The sequence below is a fragment of the Poeciliopsis prolifica genome, unplaced genomic scaffold (genome assembly GCF_027474105.1).
Source record: "Poeciliopsis prolifica strain line A6 unplaced genomic scaffold, Auburn_PproV2 SCAFFOLD037, whole genome shotgun sequence".
NCBI classification, from domain to species: domain Eukaryota; kingdom Metazoa; phylum Chordata; class Actinopteri; order Cyprinodontiformes; family Poeciliidae; genus Poeciliopsis; species Poeciliopsis prolifica.
The window spans coordinates 947,018-961,846 of record NW_026562412.1 but is presented as its reverse complement, the minus strand read 5'-3'; the positions used below and the strand labels follow the sequence as shown (position 1 = coordinate 961,846).

The following is a 14,829-nucleotide window of genomic DNA, read 5'->3' as shown; positions in this document are numbered from 1 at the left end:
CATTTTGCCCTTTAGATCTAAAGAACATGCTTGTCTGTAAACTGTTCTACACAAACGCTTGTAGTGGTAGATTTTTTCTCCTTTGCTATGAATGATGAAGTGTCCATTGAAACTGTTTTGTCAATTTTTTTGATTTTTAAGATGCTAATATTTCCATTAAAATGCATTTAAAAATAGGCTTCAGTGGTTAAATAATCTGCAGAATGGCAATATTTCTTAACCTGATTTATCAATTCAACTTGGAAAGCCATGTAGATAAAAGTCAGACAGTGGTTAACTATGACAATAAAGCATGTCAAAAGTTGTTGAGCATTGATAATATTCACATTTATGATGACTTTTGGTCTTATGCTACTGAGATACTCATATTGTGAGTCAAAGAGACAGAAAAGAGTGGACGGACTTTGATTCAGAGAACACCACATTGTTTTTTTCCCTGTTGAGTCATGGAAGACTTCCTTCTGGAGTTCTTCCTCTTTCTCAGAAACTGCAAACCCCATGTGGCCTGGGAGTGGAGGACTGACTTATTTTAAGTAGCATTTTACTTTTAAAAAATCTTCATCGTGAAGGTATGGCAGTGAGCCACCAGGTACAGTAGTGTACCTGATGTGGTCTTAACATTAACACACATTGCAGAGATACCTCACCTGCGAGGAAAACTCTCCAGCAGGGTTTCAGGATTTGGGCTGAAACTTCACTCATAATCACCAGAACATAAAGCAGCGCTACATGACTCATCATCATGACCTCGACAGGAAATGAAGAATAACAAACACAACTTCTATGATGTTAAAAATAACAGTTTATTTCCTGTTTAATACAGACAATATAGCTATCAGATAGCCTAGCTTCAGCTGAGGCTATTATGGGTGGTTATATAGAGGCAATTTACTTCTGATAACTATGAGAAACCAAAACATGTTTATTTTAAAAAGAAACATTCTAATATCTAATGGGGAATAACTCTTCTTTCCAGTTGATGCAGAACTTTCGGCTCAGAACCAAATCTTTGTTGCAGTTCCTGTTTTCAAAAATGTTATCAGAAGTAAATTGCCTTTACATAGCCATCCATCACAGGTAAGCAATCACATCTTGTTTAATTTAAAAAAATTAAATGTCTAAGTCGACCATTTTTGATAATGCACTTCTTAAACGTATTGATGTTTTCAGTAATGTAATATTTTATTTACAAACAAACAGCTTAAATCCAAACAGAAATCTAAGGCTTGGTTCACAATGCAGCCCAATTCCAATCTTTTGAAGTAACGCCACCTGTATACGATCTTTTCATGACAGTCTGAAGAACAAAGGTCGGATTCTTTTTGAATGCAACCCTGGCCACTTGGGTATCCCATACGTATCTGATTCAAACGCGACCTAATATCCAGGTTGCATTTATCCCACCTGAATGTCACTGATACTTGCCAAACATCATTATTCTGCATCCTGATACACAAGCGGGAAGACTAACAACAAACATGGCGGCCTATGAGGATTAAGTTGTTAATATGCTGCAGATGTGTAAGCTATGCTCCACTGTTAGCATACATGTTTGCTTCCCCCAAACACTGAGCACTTCTTCTTTTCATAGAGGTTGGGAGAAGACTGAGAACGCAGGCATTATTGCGCCCTCTGCTGGGCAATTGGGACACTTCCAGGTCATTTGCACGGGTCAATTCAAGCTGCAGTGTAAACACAGCCTAATAAATCATTCACAAAAAGTGTCAGAATACTTCTTGGCTGCGTTCACATTGCAGCTTGAAGTGACCCAATTCTGATTTGTATTATCATGGCCATTTCCACTGCTGTTTCCATAACTGTTATTTAAAATGTGTTTTTTCTTCATTTCCTGTCTGAGGGTATGATGAACAGTAAGGTAGCGCTCCTTTATCTCCTGATCATTATGAGTGGACGATTGGCCCAAAGCCTGAAACCCCGCCGGAGCATTTCCTTCTCAGGTGAGGCATCTCTGCAGCACCTTTGAAATGTCCAGATCAATGCAGAAGTATTCACCCTGTCGACAAAAATGCTTTCTACGTTTTTTATTCTAATCTCAAAGTGAAATACAGGGAGTAAACTAAACTCAGAAGTCTCGAATTGATAGTCCGAGTCCATGTGTGTCAATGTCAAAACATTGAGAATGGCATACAGTAACGTCACACTGAGGTAAATATCTGATTTGTAAAGTAGCCTGAGGATGCCGGTTGGATTCTTTCCCTCAGATGTTAAGCTGAAGCTGTTTAAGGAGCCTGACTTTAATGGTTTGAGCTCCCTGCTGGTGAGAGAAGACATCGGTCTGCTCTTCATCGGAGCCAGAGGAAAAGTCATCACGCTCCGTTTGGATGACATCACTGAAAAGACCGGCGAGGTAGGAACTGGGCTTGGGTGGAACGGGTTTGCGAACCTGAACAGTGCACACAATACTTAGGGATACTGGAGGGTGCCATTGGTTAAGTAATGAGTCGTCTGTTGTAACAGCAAAAAATTATATCAACACTTAACAATTATGGAAGTGATGCAATAAACAATTTAGTTCTATCTAGCACAACAATTCACTGAATATCTTCATACTTCATAATTAGAAAAATAACCCTTTTAGATCCCCAGTAGAGGATTAAATGTTGACTGTATATCGATATTTATATAGTTTGTTCATAGGAAGCATTATAATGTCATAACCTTTGTCTCAATAACATCTTCAGGGATTTTGGAGTTGCTCATTCACTGCTACACAGAAAGCAGTGAGGGGCAGGTTTATGTGCTTTCCAGCCACATAGTACAATTTTATAACACAATTAAGTGATTATGTACTTTGGTTATTTTAAAAATGTTGTATATATTTCAAACATAACTTTAAAAAATTGGACTTTGCAACTGAATTTCTTTGCCAATGAATGGAGCAAACAAATTAACGTCCTGATCTGTTTTGTTTCAGATTGAATGGAGAGTGACCTCTGGAGAAAAATCTGCATGCGTGTTAAAAGGCAAGAGCAAAGAGGTACATTTGAGCACATTCACATGAGAAAATATTTTCTTAAAATGTTTTTGGAGAAACAGCGGTTCTTCTAACAGGACTGTGAAAATTACATCACGACACTGCACACTCTGAATGACAGCAGAATCTTCACGTGTGGAACCCGGGCATTCAAACCTCTGTGCACACACCTGGTAGGTTCCTCTCATAATGCAGGCCCCAGGGACACAAAGGCAAAAGCTTTTTGTCATCCAGGATGTGGATCCACAGATTCACTGTACTTCATTTCAGCTGGGAAAATTTATACACATCCATGAGGCACCCAACACATATACATGAGGCGCAACATCATTTTAAACCAGGAAGCAGCACTGAGGTTTCTGTTTTACAATATCACTACATAGCGACACCTAATTGGCAAATTGTCCAGGCATATTTACTGCACCCTTTTGTATGATGCTGCACCATGTCATGTGGACACACATTTATATTCATCTATCACAAAAATATACAGTGCTTGTTTCCACGTATGTGAGACTTAAGGCTGGACTAGTGACACAGACCCATCAGCTAGGAAGATGCACTGGGTTTTAACTGTGTTGGCAGAATTTTATTTATTGTAATAAAATAATGGCATTAAAGGATGTAAAACAGGCTGCACAGAGATTTTATACTGTTCTCTTGGTTTTTTGATTCAATAGTCAGAATTAAAGCAAATGCATGGAAAATAAGTAACACCATTTCTAAATATTCTAGATTATTTAATGTTTCTTCAGTTGTTCAAAGGAGGAAAAGTCAGCATGGAAACCACAACTTCAGAGGGCAGGGGGAGAGCACCCTTTGACCCCCATGAAGACTTTGTCTCCCTGATGAATGGTTGGTGCAACACTTTCTCTCATGTCCCTCAGTGTTCATCTCATTGAGCATTGAGAAACGTCATCATATAAAATGTTTAGTTGTTCTCCTACATCTTCATAGTTGTACATTTGATCTGACCTGCATAAAACATCAACCAGTGAACTTGAACTCCTCCTACTTCTGAGAGTTCGCTCTCTTCTTGATGCTTCAACAAATTAGCAGTACTTGGACTTTGAGCTGCAGGATTGTAACTAGATGAAAAAAATAGGAAACTGGAGCAAGAGACAAAACAGCTACCAATGGCAGCTGTATAAAATTATAATTCGCCTGTCTGGTTGCTGCTGTCCGTAAACACGTTTTACTCTCAGAACACCATTATTCTGCAAAGATGCCATCTGTCTTCTCACTGCAGCCGAAATATTCCCACATTAATCCCTTAATGCTCTCTAAAATTAATGCTCTCTATCGTGGCATCACCCATGGAAGGATTTCTTTATTTAAATGGGTTCATTTTTCTGAGGGATACATTTTTTCTGATTTTATTAATTATGTTTTTAAGATTAATATATTGTTGTCCTTCCATGGTAGCATGCAGCATCCACAAAAACATTAAAACACTCTTCCTCATATTTAAAAGTTGTATCTATATTCCTGCTTTAACACGACTACAGAACTGCCAAAACATATAAAAACACTGAATAGGACATAAAATATTTGACAACCAGACCCCTATGGCCTGAAAAGTGAATCACAGCAAGGCCGTTAGCCAGTGTATCACTGAACTGATGCGATGCAGCTACCAGTAGCAAGAGAATCGAGCTGCACCAAGCTAACAGAAACACCGAAGAGAAGAAGAGCTACCATTGATACAAACATGGTTTAATACTGCACACTAGTTTTAGCAAGTTGCTCAAAGCCTCAACAGGTATTGCTGTGTATACGAGATGTAAAGTTTTTACCTTTGAACAAACACACCCAAGAGAATTGTAAATTTTTCTGCTCACAACAGAAAACACATTATATGCGGCTGGTTCTGTAGACTTCATGGGAAGAAGAAAGGTTTTCCTGAGAACTGGACGCAATTACCTCTATACTGAAGATAAAATATCTTGGTTCAATGGTAAGTTGACAGCTTGACCCAGTTAAAGGTTCTTTTACTTCAGATTCTATCCTGTGACATGTAACTCCATAATTTTCAATGTTATGAACTCAGACCCCATCATGATTTCCATAAACGTTGCTGAAACCAGCAAAAGTTCAGAGAACAGAGAGGATGACAATTTATTCGTGTTCTTTACTGAGATTGCCGTGGAGGAACGACGCAGCAACATCCGTTTGTCGAGAGTTGCACGATTGTGTAAAGTAAGTTATTTTTAGCATATTTCGTAAAATTGTCACCATGTTGTGACAGTATGTAAGAGGATAAGCTGTGAAAAGATGGATCTCCTCCACATGTTTTCTTTCCTACTAATATCTGAAGAAAAGAACCGCTCCTGAGCCACCCGGACCCAAAACAGCCAATTGGAGCCTGGAGGAAGGTCTTAGCATTGCCAATAATCCTCATTCACATGCTCATCATCTATCCCCATGCTAACTAGCTTATGGGCTAAGTAGCTCAGCTGCAGCACAGCCGAAAGCAAGGAGAGAGGGTGGGCTTTGAGGCGCCTCACAAATGAATGACTGAAAGCACCAAGACCCTCCTCCTGGCTATGGGTAATTGTTTCGAGTTTGCAATGGGAGCATAGGCAAAAGACAGAGTTAGGTTTTTTTTAAGCTACATCCTTAAAAGATAGGATGCAGCGGCTCACTCAAGATAGAGATTATCCATAAAAATATTTTTATGACGATGACATATTGCAGCTTTAATGTTTGATATTTGTGTTTATTCAGGGTGACTTGGGAGGCTTTGTAGTTTCAGAGAAAAAGTGGACTTCTTTCCTGAAAGCCCGTTTAGACTGCCCTTTTGGAGAGAAAGGTTCAATATCTCTGTTGCAGAGTGTCTTTCTTGTCAATGATGAAAATAATGTGACAGAGAGCCTCTTCTATGCAACATTCACCCTAAGTCCGTAAGTAATGTTTCAATGTGCAGAATTCAGAATATTAACCTCGTCGTATGTAGCTTTGTGACTGTACAGTGATGAAAATAAATTGATTTTGATGTCAGTTGCCACAGTTAGAGTAAATGACCCCTGTCAATTTCCAGACATTTGTAGAAAATTTGCCTAATCAAGGATTTTTCTGGAGAGTACATCTGAAACATTTGAAAGAAAATTAAACTTATGAAGCTGAATTCCTGGGAGCAATGCTACTACAGAGGGTCTGGACTCTTGATAATGGAGAAGCAGCTGCTTCCTGGTGGCACAGTCAAGAAAGACCAAACGGCTCCCTTAATTTCCTCCGTTGGCATTACTAAAACTAAAAAGCATATTTGGAAGTAAAAAGTGTGTACATATTTATAAAGATGAAACAATCATATAGCAAGATAATAATCATACATACAAGTCACTGATTAACAGAAAGGCTCGACCGCCAGTGATCCCACATTCTGGACTGGACAACATGACTGAGCTTTGTGAAATATCTGTTAGTATCTGAATGATGTTTGTAGAAATACAGTCTCCACATAAACCTGTTCACAAGTTTTTGTAAGACAGCATAAAAAGTGGAGACACCAACAAATACCTGACTAGCACTAGTCCATCTTGGAATCCTGAGCAGCATCCTCATTCCATCATTATATGCCACTTTGAGTTTCTGTAAACTGCTTTGTTTATACTGTCTCCAGAAGTGAGCAGTATACAGAGGAGTACAAAATACAAAATATTTAAAGGTCTGCCTGGACTCAGCAAAATACTTTCAAAAGAGCTACTTTCACTGAGACAGAACACATCACAAACTTGCATACCAGCATGTCAGCTTGTGCATTCAACAAAGTTGTCTTTAAATGTCCATATCATCAGTCAGATCATCAGTTATATAATGTCTCAAATATCTGACAGCAGTAGACTCTGACTTGTTCCAGATAGGGATAAGTCAGGAAGTACCAACTTCTGATTCTCCTTGGTTCTTGTAATGATAATATTACTTTTCAATGAATTGTACATAATGTCATACTGTTGACCATTCTGTGAGCAAGTCCTTAATAATTCTTGAAGACCAGCACTACAAGGACAAAAAAAAAACCTAAATTATCAGCATACATCAGATGGATAATTATGGTCCCATCAACAACACATCCTGTCCCACAGTGCTGTAGCCACTTTGATAAATCATCCAACTATACATTAAAAAGAAGAGGAGACAAAATACTTCCCAGTCTCACCCTGTTCCTTATTTTAAAAGGAGCAGACAAAAAATTAACCCAACTTATGTACATTACCTGAGGAGTGTACCACAAGGAAAAAATTCAAACAGATTAAGGAACCCCTCTGTTGTGTCGCTTACAAAATGTTTTATGATTAACCCAATCAAAAGCCTTCAAGGCATCAATAAAACAAAATATTTTAGAGTTGTGCCTATTCTACAAATCTAAAATCTCTTTTAAAGCAAAGACATACATATCTCTGCCATGCTGCGATTTAAAACCAAACTGGTTATCTGAAGTAAGGAGAAAATGTTCTACCTTACTTGATACAATCCTCTTCAGAACCTTGGATAGTACACTGGCCGATAATTAGTGTGAATGCTGTAGTCATTCATACTCTTGAGTTCCTGTTCCTCTTCATTCTTTTTTATTATTCTGGGTGCTCTTTTTACATTCTACATCCTGTGGCACAATTGAGATTTACAATCTTGTGTTTCACAGTTCATGTGTCAGGCCGGCTTCAAACACTTTTGCCATTTTTACCAAAACTATTCAGCATTTACACTTGCATTTTCATAGGAAATGCACTTTCTAGTTTTTTCAGCTTTATCCTTTAAAATAGCCACTAATATAAAAGCTAAAAGTGAATCAGGTAAAGTGCCATGGACTAAAAACCCAGTAAAACTCAGAGTAAGCAAAGGCAAGAGTTCTCCTCTTGAACATTTGAAGTGCTGAGCAGACATCTCATCCATACCACAAGCCTTATGGTTCTCTAGGATCATCACTGCATTATACATTTCTTGACCTGAAACTTTCACATGCTCATCATGTGTAATCTTGTCTGCCATAAACAGGGAGATATTAACCTAGTTAAACGGTTCATAATAATGCTTCTGCCACATCTGAGCAATTTGCTCCATTTACGCCATCAATATTAGTTGGCAGACCTGTTTAATAATTATTCATATTCTTTCTTTCCGTCAAGAAATCATGTGTGCAGTCCTTTTGAATTTGTCTTGCAAGCAAATTAAATTTCAGTTTATTCTCATTTCTTTTAATAAAACCTAGGGCATATTTAAAATTTGCATTTGCCCGTTTCGTATTCTCAAACAGAAGATCGTCTTCTGCCAACGCCAGCCTTAAAGGTCCGCTTGGCCTCAGCATGAAGCTCCTGACCCTTCCAGCCTGTTTTTGCTTTCCTCAGCTTAGTCTTATGCAATGCCCTACTGGAGACACGACAAGACTTCAAAATATTGTCATACAAGTTGCAAGACTACACCATGTAGTGGGTCTTTACAGTTAATGTAACAACTTGCGACAGCGTCCCGTGGCAGCTCAATATCATTCAGCAAAGAGCGAGACTCAGCTAAATATACATCAAAGTCCTTCTCAGTCAGATTAGACCAGTCTCGTTTTCACTATTGTAAGCAGACTGAACAGCAGGTATATTCGCAATATTTACAGATAGAGAAAGAGGCAGACGATCAGAAGTAGAGAGCTCATAATAAATCCTCATTGAGTCTGTGGACTGGTGAGTATCAGCTGAACTTATCTAGCCATGAGGAACAGGTAGTAACACCTTACTGGATAGAACCAGACTACTATCAAGATAGAATCAAATCAAATGATTAACAAATATTGAACTGTATGACCCACTGCTGTGGGTCATACATGTCCATCACATCTTCACATTCAGCAGTGACATGAGACACGTTGAACCTTGTCTGTGCTTTAGTAGAGCTCCTTTGAACTTCTCTTGGCAGACCTGTTTTCATAAAATGAAGCTGACGCAGTCCACTTAAAAGTCGGGGTCCAAAGAACATCAAAATAAACGGGGAACTTTTCCACAGGACTGTCCGGAACTCAAAGAATCTTAAAAATTTCAAGATTGGAATCGATTTTTCGACATGTCACCAGCTTCCCCACTTTTTGAGCCAGAAAAGAGCATCAGGTGTCAGTGTCGAGATTAAGTACAAATTATGTTCCAAAAACACTCACCAACCTAATTTAGACCACAAAGATGTGTTTATCTGTGCTGGTACCAGTTATTGCCATGTTTTGGCTCAGTCGACATGATGCATCGTCATTAAGCTCTCCGTTCCTGGGCTTTATAGCGTATATTTCTGAGGCTTTTCTATCCTTGTCACTACCGCTTCCAGGTTCTCATCCACAGTGGCCTGAGTTTCCATGATCTTTCTTAGGCGAGACATGTCCAGGCTCACCTGCGCCACTCTGCTTGTGGAAGTACATCCAAAAGTGCGAAACAAATCTCAGTATGTTTTCACTATAATCGTTAAGCACACTGAAACAGTCCTTTTGAGCGGCTTTGGGTTTGATGCAATACATTGAAGTTGTTCATAATTCAAACAATTGTCTCTTTCACTCATCAATCCACTCAGAGGAGAAATTGTTTGAGGCTAAAAAAACCATTTCATCCTGAGACAAAGTTCTCATTTTTGTAACAATGAAGCTCAGTAACTCATCCTCCACTGTCACTTTCCCACCACCAGTTTTATAAATGTAGATTTCACATTTTATTTGAAACCTGTTCCAGTTTGTGACACAAACCCATATTGCACTGCCATCTTGTCACAAAGATGATGGTTCAGAAACAAAGACAACTGTTCCTGAACTGGAATTAACAAAACCTCATTCACAGGTCATCCAACTCTACATCCAGTTCATGCAGTCAGTCCGCTGTCTGTGCCTACAAGCTATCAGACATCCAGCAAGTTTACAGGGGGAATCTTCTGGAAGAGATAATTTCTGGAGGTTGGGTGAAGGACTTAGGAAAAGAGAGCTACACCTACCCTCGTTCAGTAAGCACCAAACCTAAACTGATGTGAAATAATAGTAATGAAAATAATCCACCTCATGTGATCTCTGATCTGTATTATCAGTGTATTAATGATGAAATGCGAGCCAAGAATGTGAAGACCTCTCTCAACATCCCAGATTCAACCCTTGTATTTGCGAGAAACCACCCTCTGATGGAGGGAGGAGTGATGCCGATCACTGGGAGGCCCCTGCTGGTCCAGTCTACGGCCCAGTTCTCTAAAATTGTTGTTGACAAAGTAACATCTCTGGATGGACAGCAGTACAACGTCATGTTTATTAGCAACAGTAAGTAACTGGACCATAAATAATGACTTACATCTTGCCGTTGGCAGGATCAGTGTGGACAATGGCTGTATTAGTAAATGCAAAACAGCTACATTACCAGTTTCATTCTGTGAATATAACAGAAATCTTTGGGGTTCCATTCGTTACATTATGTATTATACTGATTAATTTAGCATGTCATTGAGAAAGACGTTAACTTTTCAATGTCATCTTTTCATCATGTTATTTATTATTTTTTAACTGCAATAGTACCAAATTAAATATTTAACTCAACCTAAATATTACATTATCTATGATATCCATTCTTTAAATGGAGGGATCTCTCTATTACGTTTACTTGTTCTGAGGCATCCTCAGCTTTTTCCATTCCTATATAATTGCACTAAAGAGTAATTATTTGAAATTGCCATTTGAAACTTTCCAAATGACACCGAGTTAACCTTTAAGCAGTGTGGTTTAGAGATTGATGTCCATTAGAAAGGAAACTTGAAGGATATTTCACTTGCAAATTTGTTCAAAAAAATTTTGCAATGACCAATCTTTTGAAACAAATGCAGTTATTCCTACCACTTTGACACACAACTTGAGATTTGAACAACAAAGACAGATGATGTTGCAATGTGAGAATAAACGTTCAATGGAATGCAGAGCAAACTTGGTTGGAAACTGAATGCAAAAAGCTATATTTGGCCTAGTGACAGTGTTGTTGGTGCAACACCACAGTCCCCTTCAGTTAATTAAGATGTGGATGTGGCATGTGGTTTATTTTAATTTTATTTTTGTTCAATCAAGAACTTAATTATTTAGTAATTCTGTCTCCATATAGTTTGGACCTAAATATTTAGGATGTAAATAATCTCCAAGGTTGCTACATAAATATTTAGTGTGCACACTAAATGTATGAATGAATAATGTTGTTAATTAGGACTAGGTTCGTAGATGTTTGCCAATGATTATCTTTAGACGTGAGCTGGTTTATTTGACGTGCTACTCAGTGTTGCCAGCAGTCTGTAATAACAAATAAATTGTCATTAGACTAAAATATTACAGCAACCAAGGATTAACTAATACAAACTCAAACAAAATATATCTAATACAAATAAATCAACCATCCACATGTGCATGTAAATCCATAAAGTACACAAATAACTCAATTCATGTACAGATTACAGCATTAGGCACAATCTCAGTGGAAACACGAACAGCCAGCGCTTAGGCTTAGTTTAACGTAAGTGGCACTTTGGTGCCATCATGAAATTCATACACAATGGCGGCAGCTGGCGGCACATGCCCTTTATTACTACATTTACTGCTAGAACACAACAGAAAGCAATCACATGCAGCCGAACGTCAGTTACAAATAATGGGATTTAAGGCCAAACAGACCTAACTGAGTTTCCACTATAACAAACTGAATCTAGAATAAACAAGCAAAGCGCAAGATGCGATACCTTACTTTCTGTCATCAACTTAACACTCGGAGTATCACTTCTCAGGACTACACCAGGAACACGGTCTCACATGCTAGGAATGCAGCAAACTGACCCGGAAGTAGGCTATTCAAATTGCTCTCATGAGCGGTAGCGCGGCCCAAAACTCAAGCTTACGTCACTTCCTAGGATACTCTCTAAACTGAGATTACAAAATAAAACAGAAATGTTGGCATCTTTTATACAAATGTAGTGGTTACATTTCTTTGATAGACTAAATAACCCAAAGATATTGCTGTTAAATCATCACTGTAACTTTCCAAATGGCACGCAGAGTTAACTCTGGTTCTGTCCTTCAGACTCTGGTTGGCTGCAGAAGGCGGTGTGGTCTGGTGATGATGGAGGGCGAATCATTGAGGAGTTGCAGCTGTTTCAGGATCCTCAGCCCATTCGCTTCCTTCAGCTCTCCTCTAGAAGTGTAGGTTACAGCTACATGTCTGTAGACTAAATGGACCTGGAGCTAACCTTTGAACTCTGATGATCTGCAGGGTCAGCTGTACAGTGCAACTAGAACTGCTGTTGCTCAGCTCAGTGTGAGGGACTGCAGCCGCTACACATCCTGTGCCGACTGCCTTACAGCCAGAGATCCATACTGTGGCTGGGACCGTCTCAGAGGCCTGTGTGCTGCTGTTGCTGGTGCTTCAAACCTCTCCATGTATGTCACACTAACTAAGACATGTTCACTGTGTGCTACATTTATAATCAGAGGATTGAATTCATTTGTTGCAGGATCCAGAACCTCACTGATGGTGATGTTGGAATCTGCCCAAACTCTCATTGCAAGTATTCCCCACATAAAGCTCTTTACACACCTTTACCTTAGTGAGGAGAGTAGTAGGAGAATTTTTATGGCTGCTTTGGCTTCTCCCACAGGGTCAAAGATTATCGACATCCACACCACAGTTGACGTGGCACAGTTCCTCCCCTGCTCCCCTGACACCAATCTCCCCATCAGCTGGAGCTTCTCTGGTAACATCCTTGAGCCCGGTCCCCGACACATTCTGCTCAGCCAGGGACTCGTTTTAACACCTTCACTGATGAAGGCCTTTACACCTGTGAGACAGTGGAAGTAGTTAAAGGCAGAAAGCACAGGATGGCCGTGATCCGGTACCATGTAAAGCTTGCAAAGGACAGAAAGGAGAGGGGGGTAAACTGGTTTCAGGCAACAGTTATTTACATTTTAGCTTGTGTTTGTGTGTTGTGTGTAATGCTCATCATCTACGCATGGTGGAAGCAGAAACTCGAAACCTTGTTGGCAGTAGCAGTGAGAGTGATGATACCACTACAACCAGAGTTGAAGACAGAGCCCTGCCACTGTGGGAATTCTGGTCCCAAAAACCAGGACAATAGTTCTGGTTCTGGTACTGATAAAACCAAACCAACTGGGGAGGAAAAGAGGACAAAATCTACTGTTTAAAACAGATTTATAGTTGGACAACAGAACAACCTACTTTGCATCACTGCCATCAACTCTGTAAAAATAAATGACGAAAATATTAAAGTGTGGTATCTTTGCTTGTATCTTGGGTTAAAATGATTAATTAGTTGAATCAATTATTGAAATAATCATGACTTAATTTAGTAATTGATTAATTGTTAACTACAGTTTTCAGACTAAAAGCCATTTGCGAAAGAACAACAGAGCAACATTTTGCCCTTTAGATCTAAAGAACATGCTTGTCTGTAAACTGTTCTACACAAACGCTTGTAGTGGTAGATTTTTTCTCCTTTGCTATGAATGATGAAGTGTCCATTGAAACTGTTTTGTCAATTTTTTGATTTTTAAGATGCTAATTTTCCTATTAAAATGTATTTAAAAATAGGCTTCAGTGGTTAAAGAATCTGCAGAATGGCAATATTTCTTAACCTGATTTATCAATTCAACTTGGAAAGCCATGTAGATAAAAGTCTGACAATGGTTAACTATGACAATAAAGCATGTCAAAAGTTGTTGAGCATTGATAATATTCACATTTATGCATTATTTTAGGATAAGTTGTTGAACGTTGATAATATTCACATTTATGCATTATTTTAGGATAAGTTGTTGAACGTTGATAATATTCACATTTATGCATTATTTTAGGATATGTATTTTAAAAATCAATTGTGAATGTGTGTTGGTGAGCCACTATCAACTACATGTAGAAAAAAAACATTAATGTTTATAGATATGTGTTTAAACACACATTGAGCTCAAATGTAGCATAATTTGGCTGAAATTTGAGAGCTTTTGCTGGCCCAGATTAAAGTGTATTAGGCTTAATCTAAATAAAATGACTACACCATGGAGGAAGGATGATTCTCCTGCCTCCATGATCATAAAGATCACTAAAATTTCCTCTCTTCTCTTCTTTTTTCATGCTGCTCTGTTAAATACAAAACAACATTAAACATCAAGTGCACTCATTGTAAAAGTTTAATTTGGTATCATTCAAACAAAGAAGCACAGATTCTTATCAAACTTTGAAGAATGAAGAATGTCTGATTTACTTCAGTAGTGAGATGAAGCATATTTCACTAATATGGAAATAAGGTTACCCTGAATAAATAGAGTAAGACTGTGTAGTGCAAAATTTGTCGCAATAACAATCACTGTTTTTTGGGTAACAAATTGTGCAATTTTATAGCACCATCTAGTGGGGGACGTTGACAAAAACTAGCTGGACATTGTTAGCCTTGTGTTTGTAGTTGACGGTGCTAAGGAATTTGTGGAATTTTTCACAATTTGAAAATTATGGGCAGTTCAATTTTGTAGCTACGTAACAATGTTTATTTAACCGTTACATTCTAATTGGGAAAAAGCTCTGCCACAATAACTTGTTTTATTTCTTATTCAGTGTATATCGTGCTAAGTTTTACTGTGCTCTCCTTTGGACAGTGGTCATCAGTTGGAGAAACTTTCTAGGAAACTTTGCAGACATGAATTTTGTTAATGGGGCTTACCGTTTTGGAGTTATACATAAAAAGCCACATTTTCTACTATAGCGCCAACTACTGGTGAGTCTGCCTCAATATCTTTATCTGAGTAGCAGTGAGGCTATTCAGGGCCACCACTAGGAACCTTGGCAAAAAATTAA

At 38.5% G+C, this 14,829-nt stretch overlaps 1 pseudogene; it reads left to right on the top strand.

The window, feature by feature from the left end:
* Nucleotides 1-948: 948 nt before the first annotated feature.
* On the top strand, nucleotides 949-13,238 carry LOC129374864 (semaphorin-4E-like; annotated as a pseudogene).
* The last annotated feature ends 1,591 nt before the right edge of the window (nucleotides 13,239-14,829 follow it).